Source organism: Manduca sexta, chromosome 12 (assembly GCF_014839805.1).
Source record: "Manduca sexta isolate Smith_Timp_Sample1 chromosome 12, JHU_Msex_v1.0, whole genome shotgun sequence".
NCBI lineage: Eukaryota > Metazoa > Arthropoda > Insecta > Lepidoptera > Sphingidae > Manduca > Manduca sexta.
The window spans coordinates 14,247,814-14,260,958 of NC_051126.1; the positions used below are offsets into that span (position 1 = coordinate 14,247,814).

Consider the following 13,145-nt stretch of genomic DNA (forward strand, 5'->3'; position numbering starts at 1 on the left):
CGCAATGCGGTGCTAAATCAAACGAAATAAACAAGAAGTAATTTGTATTGCGATATTTCACAAACTAGGAAGGAAAAACGGTTTAATACTTGTAAGTTAAATTCCATGAATCATGACTATTGATGACAGAGGTATCGAATTTTTTTGTAAGTTCTAGGAATTATTTAACTCAGATTTAAATGGACACAAAAACGTTTAAATTTAATAATTTATACCATAAATTGAATATGATGGTAATGTGCTGTAAATCGTAACCTGTAAGAATGCACACATTTATTTGTATGTATTTTACATACCATTGTCTTGTGTCCTTGTTGATATTGTTTTTTCAATAAATTCATCTCTACGTCGTAAAGTGCTAATAGTGTAAAGAAACCTCGAGTGATATTGTGCGAATCGTGATGCTGTGATTTCCATGCGTATCGCTGATTTCTAGCATTAGATATTTTGCACAATTCATGTTGTTATGGCACCATTTGAAGATGATAATATTATTTAATATAGGAATATTAAAGCTACGTATATGCATAGAGCCAATACTTACGATATGAATACAATGACACCTAAAATCAAATGACTTGTAAAATTACTAAATCAATTCATGTATCAAGATTATATTAAATTTAAAGTTGTAAATGGTTGAGATTTAAGATATGCTCTCGTAGTCTCAATGCAAATGCGTGTGACGGATATACGTGTTTTACTGTATCGATGCGGCTTACTGCTGCATACTAGTTTCATTCTGACCTTAATATTATTTAAACAAAAAAATGTGTGCTTTCGCATATCATTTTAGCGTGGATTCGATAGAGCCGGTGTATTTTTTTGTATATTTGTGAAGCGGCTCTTTGAGATAACGCAAGTTAGGATTCATATTTATTTTCAACTTACCAAAGAGATTTTTCACTATGGAACAAAGAGGACTAATAATGACTAATAAGGACTACTTTATATTTAACTTAGATTTTTAATTCTTTAAAGATATGCACCGATATTCAGAAAAGTATCCCGCATGTCTGAATGTTGTTTTAATTCCGATTTTTGTTAGGACAGTATACATTGACATTATGGTTGTAGCTTTATTAAACTGAAACATTATGCACCTTTTTTTAAACAAACGATTTTTTCTATAATGTTTAAAATGATAACTATTTTCGCTAGGTCATTAAGTAGGTATATTTTTTATTAAAACCGGTTGCGTTTAATGCAAAAGCATCCAATTAGATAGTTATAAACTCATCAAGGCAGTAAACACTTATAACATTATAGGCAACGTAGCATCGTGACTAGCAGAAACCTTTAGTAAGATTTATATACTTTTATCCGACTTACTTGATATGCATTGTTATATTATGACCAAATTATACAAAATCACTATAAATTGTAGCCTATGTATTATTCTGATGTATAACCAATATTACTGTAAAGTTTCATCCAAATTCGTTCAGTAGTTTTTTCGAGAAAGAGGAACAAACATACATACATTCATCCTCACAAACTTTTACATTTATAACATTAGTAGGCAATATATCATTTGGGTTTACATTGTTTTACCAGGAACAACGCAGTGATAGACTAATAATTGAATTGCACAAATCTAATACAGTATGTTAAAGCTACCCAATGCATGTGTTGCCATAACCGCTGCCATAGTATATTGCTCGAGGCAATCGGGGTTGATGGCCTTATGTGCCCGCCGAAGAATGAAACACTAACTTTTATAGCTTACTTTGTTCTTCAGCTGGGGTTGAGAAAATTGACAGAAACAAATAGTAAACTCTTTTATTTGAGGGTTTATAATAACACCATACATGTGCATTTGGAAAATCCACCATAGATCTTCAATTGAGGACGCGTGACATTTTTTAAAATGCAGAATATTAGAATATACATAGAATGTGCTAATTTTTATTTGGATAATATTCATGAATTATGACAGTATTATGCACATAACTGGTCGGAGCAGGATGTGCGTATTCTATAAATAATCACCTACTTCGTACCTGTTTAAACTTTTCCTTATTGTGCCTTTACAGTTTACTAGCTGTATTGTCAGTCAAATGCTGGTAAATTCCTCAGAAGTATTGCGTTTATTTTTTTATACGAGAAAATATTTCAAATATTTGTTTTTATTATTCAAAATGAATAATGTGACATCTACATTTTGAAAAATTCATATAATTTTAATTGCGATTATTTTGTTCTTGAGAATTTTCATTTTAAAATTCTAAATTTTTATGCTATTGGTGACTTGCAATTCACACTCAGCCTAATAACATAATTTTGAGTAAAGGCAAAAATACACGAAACTGGCGTGAATCACGTACGTGTAATAAATATCTTCATACAACTTTGTCACGCGAACCGAAAGAGAAATAATATTTGTATGCTAATGAACGCGGCAAACATGCCCTACAGTTAACACTTCTATTGGCGGCAATAAATAGCTAAGTATAAATGTTATTTATTTGCTAAAGTATATATTTTCTATTGATAATTTTGCATATTTCCGAGATTGACTTGAAGAATGATCGCGTGTAGAAAGCCTAAGATGAGACTTCTCTTTATGATCAATTTGACATAATTATATTTCTTGGAAATAATTTTTTCATCAACATAAGTTGGAAAATTACCGATGAGAAGAAACAAGTTACTAAAATATTTACGAATAGTCGCGTAAAAAATAATATTAATAATGCATTTGAGTTTGCTAATTTATTTGAAGATGCTAATTTACTTGTAGTATATCAAAATGTTACATGAATAAAAAACAAGTTATATAAAATTTACACATCTACGCATTTAATCCTCTAATGCGGAAAGAATCGTAAGAGTTCAATTAAGTTCAATTCTCGTCTTAGTACTAACTCAGATAGTAGTTAGAACAAACTAAATACTGTAAAATTGAGAAATCCCTTCAATTTTATTCGACAAGTAATCTAAATATACCTATGTTAAAATCAGCTTTCTCACTTCACCTCATAAAAGGAAAGTACTTCGTCAAACATATTTCAATGGGATTATGATATTATCTATTCATGAATATATTATTAGAGCTAATCCCCAACGCTGTGTACATATACATAATTCATATAAAATTACTTTCACGCATGCTAATGCCTGGTACATCCTTTAATACGATCGATTTTACCGGCGCCTACTCACTTGGGACGGTCTCTGGCTACATAACATTATGATAATTATTATAAGTAACATTTTTTTTCATTGGATATTTTAGTTAGTGTCTTAATAGTAATCCTGAAGTCTGTGTCAACTATTTAGACTAAACATCATTTAAATTAGTAATAAATACGGGCGCTTGGTCTTAAAATGTCTTACAATGCGAAATAAAAGTATTTCACATATTCGGCCAAGTTTTAAAACTGAAGTGTTTAAGTCCTTGATCGGATAGCCAGGCCGGACAAAATAATTTAGTGTTTGCGATTCGAAACACATGGTACTTTGGGTTGATGCTTTGCCCCATATGGCGATAGGGCACATTTTACGACCGAAATAAGTGAAGCGTATTGTGCATTCACCACTTGCAATTCTGCCTATCTTGCTGAGGATATAAGTTTGTATTTTGAGTGTTACCAGTCTATTTAAAATTAATTGACGAAGTAGACATGGTAAGGACTCCAACCTCTTCAGTTCTTGTACGCCACAGGAAAGGCGTGTCTTGACAATGACTGCAGTGGACATACAATAAAACAATGGAGCTATAAATATCTTCTTGTGATACGTTTTTTCCTTATTTATATTAAATTTTATAGAACAATGTGATTGGAATGAAAATTAATTTTATTTACTTCCATCATAAATTTTATACAGGTACCAACTTCCCTAAAAAGGTTTATTTCAAACGTTATAAGTTAGAATATTATAATAAAAGGAATTTATGATATTTCTTTTTTTAAGCAAATAAGAAATAAAATATTTGTCACGATAAAGAAATGCCCTTTTACAATGAGTTTCAAAACGAGTATTGGCATCGGCTAATCGCAAAATCAAGTTGGCTTGAAGAATGAAGATAAAACTGTCATTCGGAGTGTTGGCGTACATTATACCTATTCAGGCCGCATTCTGTTGAGGGTAGACGAGCAATGTAAATTAGGATTTCAAACACGTCTTGTAACATAAAATAAACTTCTCTCCGCATGATCGAAGACAAGCTGAAAAAACATTGAACAAAGGTGTTTATAAATAATTCATATTCATAACAAAACGCTGGCGGCGCAGCTAGTCAGTAGTCGGCACTCGCTAGTCGGTAGTCGCGGATAAATGAAACGACAAATGCGGAGGTGTGCGGGCACGACAGAGCTGGGGTGCGCACCCTCCTCCGTATTCCGACCTCTACCTATGTATATCTCATCCCGGGACAATCGATTCGCCCGAGTCGGGTGTCGGGCTCCCCTAGTTGCCGCAAGCCGAGTGCCGAGCAACGGCGCGCCCGGCATCGCCCGGCCATCAACCCACAGACACATTCTAGAAAAAAACACAACAAAAAACCTACCTTTTCACACTCGAGCTACTTGCACCACCAAGAAATGCAGGCACGGAGATCGCGTGAAAACCACTGATGCACTGAGTACTAAAAATCAGTTCGCACAACTCATCAATTAAATGTACACTTATTGGTAATTTGTATTGTTATTTTTGTGTTATATGTTATACCGGCTGTGTAACACCGGTATGTTTTTTATTTATGCGAATCGTTTTGGCAACGACACTACCCCCACGGCTGTTCGCGGCGGACTAGATGAAGTGAAGATGGCGCTTGCCGGCCGCTCGGGATGACGCGAGTGAACGTAGCTGCAAGAGACCCGTTAGGAATTCCACCAATGAGAAATCGAGGCATCCATTCTCTACCAATCACTGACATTTAATTTAGATTATAATTTGCGCGTGAAAGTTTGAAAATGCCGCATTATATCATAATACTACTGCAATATAAAAAATATTACAGCACATAAAAATCACTCATAAATGTTAATAACCTTCTTAATTAACTAAAAATATTAACCTGCTGTCATGCAGAATTAAAAAGTGGTAATTTTCCATAATATAATAATTTCGTATGTGTCGCCATCTACTTTTTTAAAAGTTAGACATAAATATTCAGAGGCAAAGTGAAAAAATTAATAAGTCACTCATCCGCTAGTTTTAATACGTGCTCATTATTTAGACATGTACTTTCTCGTAAGTTGTAACTGCAACTTTGGAAAGCAAAGTAGAGTTAAACTGAACGGTATCATACAGAACAATTTGCATATATTTAACGCTTAGAAAACATGTTCAGCAGTTTCGCGAGAGTTACAAGACTTTTGTACTTTTATACTAGGAAGGTAAACTAACTATACATACAATGACAATATTTTTATTGTGTTTCAAATTAATCATAAATCTTTGTTATATCTTTATAATCTTGTGCAAGGAAATGCGATGACCTGGAAAACTTGGAATCGTCTTGGACCGGTCAAGAAGTTCACGTTCAATTAGTATTTGGCTCAAGTACGGTGGTTATCCAGACTGTAGGTACAAATTACTTGTAAAATTAACAGGGGCGGACAGCCGTATCAATGATACGAAGCCCCCGCCCGAGCTTTAGTGCCCCTCTTGGCCAGTTTTGGTCCATACCTATATTAAACTAAACAGGCGCCCATAAGTTCGCACTGTCCTGAAGGGCCCTCCAACAAATTTATATATAGGGCCCCTCTATAGGAAGCTATGCTATTGAACATCTATATATATAAAAATCAATTGCTGTTCGTTAGTCTCGCTAAAACTCGAGAACGGCTGAACCGATTTCGCTAATTTTGGTTTTGAATTATTTGTGGAAGTCCAGGGATGGATTAAACGGTGACGAACATAAATAATAAATAACGGAAAATACTAAAAACGACAATATAAGTTTTCAATACAAAATGTTCCTACCTGTCAAACATTTCATGTCGTTTCTCTTTTTAGAAATAAAGAACTGTAACATATATATAGATGTATTCAGAAATAAGTCTGTTTCATAGTTGTACTATGAGGTCCGATTTCTTTGGTTTATTTTGTTCAAATACAAAACATTTCAGAAATAAACAAAGTGTAAAAGTGTCTGTAGGTTCTCAAAAATAGAAAATAAATAAATTAATTTCAAGACTATTATTAAAATCTATCATCAATTTGTCAGTGCGTGAGAACTTTATTTATTGTTATTGTCGCAAAATGCCACGGAGAAGATGACTTAGATCGTCGAAGTTAATCAAATGTGCGACGAGCTTCTTCACGTGCAAGCCGTACTGTTGACTAACGGGAGACAGATAATGATAACATACGTATTGGTATGGCAAAATTGCGTTCCACGATGAATAATAATAATAAATGTATGTAGGTGATACGAAGTTCACCGGGTCATCTAGTTAATAATATATGTAAATAAGAATTTTTTAACCCTTTTACCTTATGGCTCTCAAACCTGCCCTTCGATTAGAACGCAGTAATAGATGCATATGCCCTGTAGAGGGAATGAGGCCCACTGTCTATACCTATAATAAAATCGCAGAGTGTCCGTGTCTGTATATTTATTATTAATATAAAAAATGGGAAACACCAGGAATAAATACCCACTTAATAGATAGGTAGTAAAAAATATTTTTTGTTTGTTCAAATGTTCGTTTGCATACTTATCACATCAAAGCCACATATTGGATTCAAAATTTAATAACTGAAAAAGGTAATTTTTTTGGTATTTTTAATTTATGTAATATAAAAATTTATTTTACAACATTAAATTAAGTACTTACATATCAATTTTATTGCTTTAGTTAGTCTGACATAAATCTGGGTAAACTAATACACAACATAATATCGGAGAATTTCTTAGTATTTTGAGAAAAATAATTTACAAGCTACGGAGTTTCAATAAACAAACAATACTATCACTTATCATAAATAAGTGACTGTTAACTATTAATCTATATATATAAAAATCAATTGCTGTTCGTTAGTCTCGCTAAAACTCGAGAACGGCTGAACCGATTTGGCTAATTTTGGTTTTGAATTTTTTGTGGAAGTCCAGGGATGAATTAAACGGTGACGAACATAAATAATAAATAACGGAAAATAATAAAAACGACAATATAAGTTTTCAATACAAAATGTTCCTACCTGTCAAACATTTCATGTCTTTTCTCTTTTTAGAAATAAAGAACTGTAACATATATATACCTAGTCTTGCCATAAATATTGTAATAAAGAAAAAAGAAAATTGTTAACTGCAAATAACATTTATTACTTTTACAGTGTGTCAGTTTAATACATAAATATAAAACAATTAAAAATATAAAAGCTTATTCGAAGTGGTCTCCATTGGCTGCAATACAGTCCTTTAAACGATGAGGCCAGTTATCAATAGAAGCACGCACTCTTTCCATGGGAAAATTCTTCACTGCCAATCGTATAGATTGTTTTAGGGACTCCAAATTATCATGGCGTTTAGAGCAAGCTGTACTCTCTAAAACTGACCACAAATCATAATCCAGCGGATTAAGATCGGGACTAGACGACGGCCAGTCTTCAGCTCTGATGAAGTCCGAAACGTTCGATTCCAACCAAGACTGCGTGGACCGAGCTTTATGACCCGGCGCCGAGTCTTGCTGGAAGGACCATACTTGGTTATTGAACATGGTGATGTTAAGGGGCTTAACTACCTTCTCAAGAATGGTATCTTGATACACTTGTGCCGATGTTTTGATACCTTTTTCACAAAAATATGGCTCAGTCACTCCTTCATAGCTAACACCCCACCAAACCATCACTGAAGTCGGATAATGTCCACGTTGCACTCTGTCGACTAATTGGGAAGCTTCCTTAGAGCTTTGAGCATAAATACGGTCATTTTGTTTGTTAAAATGTTGCTCAATTGTAAAAATTTTCTCATCCGTAAACAAAATTTTTCTGTGACCTCCCTTTGCGTACCGCTTCAGTAGTTGTTTCGATTTTACCACCCTATTCTTCTTTAAATTATCAGTTAAGAAATGGCCAGTGCGTCTCTTATAGGCTGCAAGTCCTAAGTCATCTTTTAAAATACGCGACATGGTTCTAGGTGCTATCTTCATTTCCCGAGATAAAATCTTTTGCTTTCGGACAGGATTTCTTCGAATTCTTTCCCTTACTGCTTTGACCACCTTTTTCGTACGAACACTACGTGGACGGCCAGATCTTTTCTGTCACAAACAGAGGAGGTCTCATTGTACCTATTAATAGCCCGGTACACAAACATTTTACTAATACCAAGTGTATGGAGAGTTTTAAAAATTGCATTTGGCTCCATACCTACTTTGTGTAATGCTATCACAGCGATTCGGTTCTCTTTATCACCCCACACCATTTTAATATCGCAAAATATTTTACAATGTATTGGCGCCAAAATGAGAAAACACAATGAACAATCGTATAAAAATGACAGATTCGAAATTCAAATGTAATATTTTTTTATAATTAAGTGTAACAGTATTTATGGCCAGACTAAGTAGATGTATTCAGAAATAAGTCTGTTTCATAGTTGTATTATGAGGTCCGATTTCTTTGGTTTATTTTGTTCAAATACAAAACATTTCAGAAATAAATAAAGTGTAAAAGTGTCAGTGGGTTCTTAAAAATAGAAAATAAATAAATAAATTTCAAGACTATTATTAAAATCTATCATCAATTTATCAGTGCGTGAGAACTTTATTTATCGTTATTGTCGCAAAATGCCACGGAGAAGATGACTTAGATAGTCGAAGTTAATCAAATGTACGACGAGCTACTTCACGTGCAAACCGTACTCTCGACTAGCGAGAGACAGATAATGATAACATACGTATTGTATGGCAAAATTGTGTTTCACAATAAATAACAATAATAAATGTATGTAGGTGATACGAAGTTCACCGGGTCATCTAGTGGTCAATAAATTATAAGTATTATAATAGGTAATTAATTACTAATTGATCAGGCGCGGCGGGATATGTACATAATATATTAAATGTTTGAGGATATTACTCGGAACGCAGGAATAAAGTATGATTGATTATATCCACTATTAACGTCATGAAAACAAGTACTTAGTAGGTAGTTCGAAATCATCAACGAGTACGTTTGGAATCGTGTACCTGGGATTAGCCAGTGTAGGTACTAGCGGGGGCCTACATATATCTAGATGAATGGTTAGATAGGCATAATTGTAGAAGCCGTCGAGAGACGTGAAATCTCTTATGATCGACGGTTATTAGAACTGCAGCGTACCAAAGATCATTGCCATGACAAGCTAAGAAATCTACAGCAAAAACGCAAGTATTTGAAGACTGAAAGCAGAGACAAATGGCCTAGAAAACTGTCCATCACCGCGTCAGCGAGGTGTTGATGAATAATTATCATTACCATCGGAGTCGATGGCGCGTGCAAACACTGCCACTCGATTTGCTTACAATAGCGTTGCGGAATGAACACGGCTCGGCGCCATGACGCTTCCGCCATGTTTAATATGGTCGACGTGACTTGTCAAAATTTGTATGACAACTTCGCAAATTAATATTTTATGCATTTTCAAAAACAACTTGGTGTCAATTTTATAATTTGATGTCACTTTGAGTAAGTACTTTTTAATTGTATATAGATATGATCTATCTAGGACGACGGTATTCATCCTAATGCCCTGGTCTTCCAGCGGCAGCCTACCCTAATTTATCCACATCTTTTCAACTTTTTACCGCTTAACTCTTCGATTACCGTGAAAATTTATAAAAGCTATCCATTTACAACTTGTTGTATCTGTTTGTTTGTCTGGTTGGATAGTACTTAGATATTTACCTAAGTCTCATTTCCTGCGCTGTAGGTATGGCATCATTATTAGATCTGTTTCTGTTTGAAAGACATTGAATTTATAACTTCAATGTAAATCTAATAATTATAAAAGAAGTCATATGTGATATACCTACTCAAAGCAGGGCCAGTATTTATTTTAGCCAGTATTTTTCTGTTTCTAGGAAGGCATAGAAAGAAGCGAAGCGACCTGGCTCATCTTGCCTTTAATTAAAAAATATAATTTCCTATAAAGTTAAATTCCAGCTTATCACTTCTAATATTTATATATTCCACTTATCTGTCTTCGAGCATTTCGTTCTCAATTCGAAGAAACCGGCCATCATATACCTGACCGAGAGGCGTATTTCATACAGTTTCACGTGCAAAAACGGCGCGCGCATGCGCATTGCTCTTTACAGTAGGCATATCATGCACATACCGACAATTCTGTCGCATATCGTCAGCTAGTAAATCAAGCCAGTCGTGTCATCAATCATTACGTTCACGGAATATGGGCACGAAATATTCATAGAATGTGCGTGCGAATTCTTTTTAATGATGGCGGTTCGCGCCAATTTTTTTCACGTAGAATATAAAAGCTAACATTTGTCAATGTTCTTTTTTGGAAATATTGAGGTAGGTACAACGTTTTGTGTAATTAGACTACATTATTACCAAAAAGCGATTTACGATATAAGTATATAAAGTTTCTATAGTTGTAAATTTACGCACATAACCCAACACAGAATCAAATGAACTGAACATAATTAATTGCAATCAGCTAGATTCTAGAGCACGAGAAAGTCGATGCAAAAGAAATATGAGAGGGTGTTGGTAGCAATAAACTGTACACTAAGGAACCTATGGGCATAACTCACGCAAGTAACGCATACATTAGAAATAATTATAATAACATGCACATTACCACGCAATGTTCCTTCGTTAGTAACAGTAGCCATTCGGAGAGCTAACAAGATTATAATATCAATTCAGTTTAAATATTGGCAAAACATCCATTTTGCAGCTTTTAATATTAAAATATCTACTGGAAAATAATCATGAAAAGTGTCTGGAATTTTATACGCGAAGCGCGCAGGTGCATAGTCTACAAGTATTCATTAGTGTCTCTTTATCATACCGAGAAATGTTACTTCTATACGAAACATAGATATATACCCAAAGTGATTTCATCTCGCTCGTAGACTAATTTGTGAAATGGAAGAGACCCTGACATATCCTGAGGGTACGAAGGGATTGTCAGCTTCAATAAACAAAACACTATTCTTACCCCGGAGAGAAAGGATGCTACTACGTAAATACATATATATTTAGGTATGCAAATAGGTATAAATTGTGAACATAGACTAGCTCATTTCGTTGACTTTGCCTGCAAACTAGCCTCCCCTAAAGCAGAGGGGTGCCGATACAATGCTCACTGTACTGTGGTTGAAGTTCAAAATGCCTATTTAATACCAGGGTTGCATAAGCTACGAGTAGATATACAGGAAGAAAAATCTTGTTGGTTGAATCCAGCAAGCCTCAAGTAGCTGACACTGATGTATTTTATAAAAAAAAAGTCCAATGTGGTTCTTTTAATTTCCTAGATTGTGGATTATCAATTATAAATAAATTTACGTACCTACAAATGATTAGAAAGTGCATGAAGCTGTGATCTGAAGTTAGATACTAACATGACATATAACCCTGCCAGGGTTTGTCGAGGGACCTTTATAAAGAATCACAATTATATACGAATCTTCATTAACGGGTTTCGAAACAAAAGCTATTAGATCATATATCTTCATTAATCTCATACAAGCTTTACTTTCTCTAAATCTACAATTCAGCGGCAAATGCAGATGTACAATAGATAGCAACACATTACGATACTGAAGAGCGGTTAGCGGAAAGATGGCTGATATCGAACGCCTCATGTGCATGCAAATCAAAATAATACAGGTAAGTAGATTTCTTTGTATATCGCATTGATAACGGTTAGACTGGAAAGTCCTGGATTCAAGGCTCCTATGGTTGTGTGGTCATATCATTAACAGCAGCTGCTTGGAAGTAATATGCTCATAATTTGATGTCTTGGCCTCTTGGATTACTATTAGATGAGTTTACGCATACTACGACTACGCATTATCTACATTGGCCTTATGCGGTTTGTAGGCTATCTCTGAACCTCACTTAGTTTATGCTGCCCCGTATGTTCTACATGCGGATGCCCATGTAACTGTAGTAAAAGAAAACATTCCAGATTGCAATTATGCCTTCCCTAGGCCGCGGCTTATTGACAAATACAGCACTGCTCTGAGCCCCGTGTGTAAGCTAGTAAGTCATAGGAGAGGTAAGTTGAGTCTCATATCCCAACTCCCAAGAATATCAGTAGAACCCATGGGCATGAATTTTGGTGTCAGTGGGAAAACTTGCATAATAATTTTAGCCATTACGCACTTAAGGTGTGAAAGTAAATCTGGGCCAGACGTGATACATTTTAATCCACAAAGATTTTTTCCATTCTTGATAGAACACCACGCATACGGTTAGCATTTTTTACCCAAGTCTGGCTGTATAGAAAATGTCTTTATTAAGTATCAGACGCCAATTACTGCTTGATGCCGTTAAACATAAAATGTTCATAACTAACTACCGTAGAGCCCCCTTGCCCCTGTCTATACAAGTAGCGAGTATCTCTAAGGAGATAGATGTAAGATTTACAGAGATCTTAGTAAATTGGCCGCAGGATTGTAGGTCGATGTAAAAGAGCGTGAAGCGAACAATTTCGGTGCGCGCCGGCGTTTTAATTAGGAATGTTTTGTTGCGCTTTCGCTACTCATTATCTGTTATCTTTATGAGTTCTATGCTAGGAGTGTTAACAGATCAGATGTAGCATAAACGACCCGACATCTGATGAAAAATGCAGTCTAATTATAATGTCGAACTAAGAGACAGTTTCCATTCCTCGACGCCTCGTGCGCGACGTACATTGCAGCGTCCCTACGCACTTTGGCTCATCGATTTACTGCCATTCAGTTTTGTCTGGTCGTTGTGTGAAGCGACGAGACTATTATGATACACACGCGATAATCGAAAAAGATATGATCGAATAGCTCACTTCGAAATCGTAGCTAGTAAGTATATGACAAAATGAATGATTTTGAACTGTGCCTTATTATTTACAAATGGGAAAAATTAAATCAGTCCTACTTGAATACTTTTCCACAAAGCATAATGAAAATGAATGTATGAAACACCCAAAGTTAATGATCACAAATATTTCTCGCTTTCCCGACGTTGCCAAGAAACGG

The 13,145-nt window shown here is 34.9% G+C and overlaps 1 protein-coding gene across 1 annotated transcript in view; it reads right to left on the reverse strand.

Annotated features, from left to right (window-relative positions):
- Window positions 1-4,772, reverse strand: part of LOC115448757 (protein singed) — a 54,863-nt gene extending 50,091 nt beyond the window's left edge. The window contains exon 1 of the mRNA XM_030176310.2: window positions 4,514-4,772. The gene's annotated coding sequence lies outside the window, so the exon portion shown is untranslated. The remainder of the gene's footprint in view (window positions 1-4,513) is intronic.
- Between the last annotated feature and the right edge of the window lie 8,373 nt (window positions 4,773-13,145).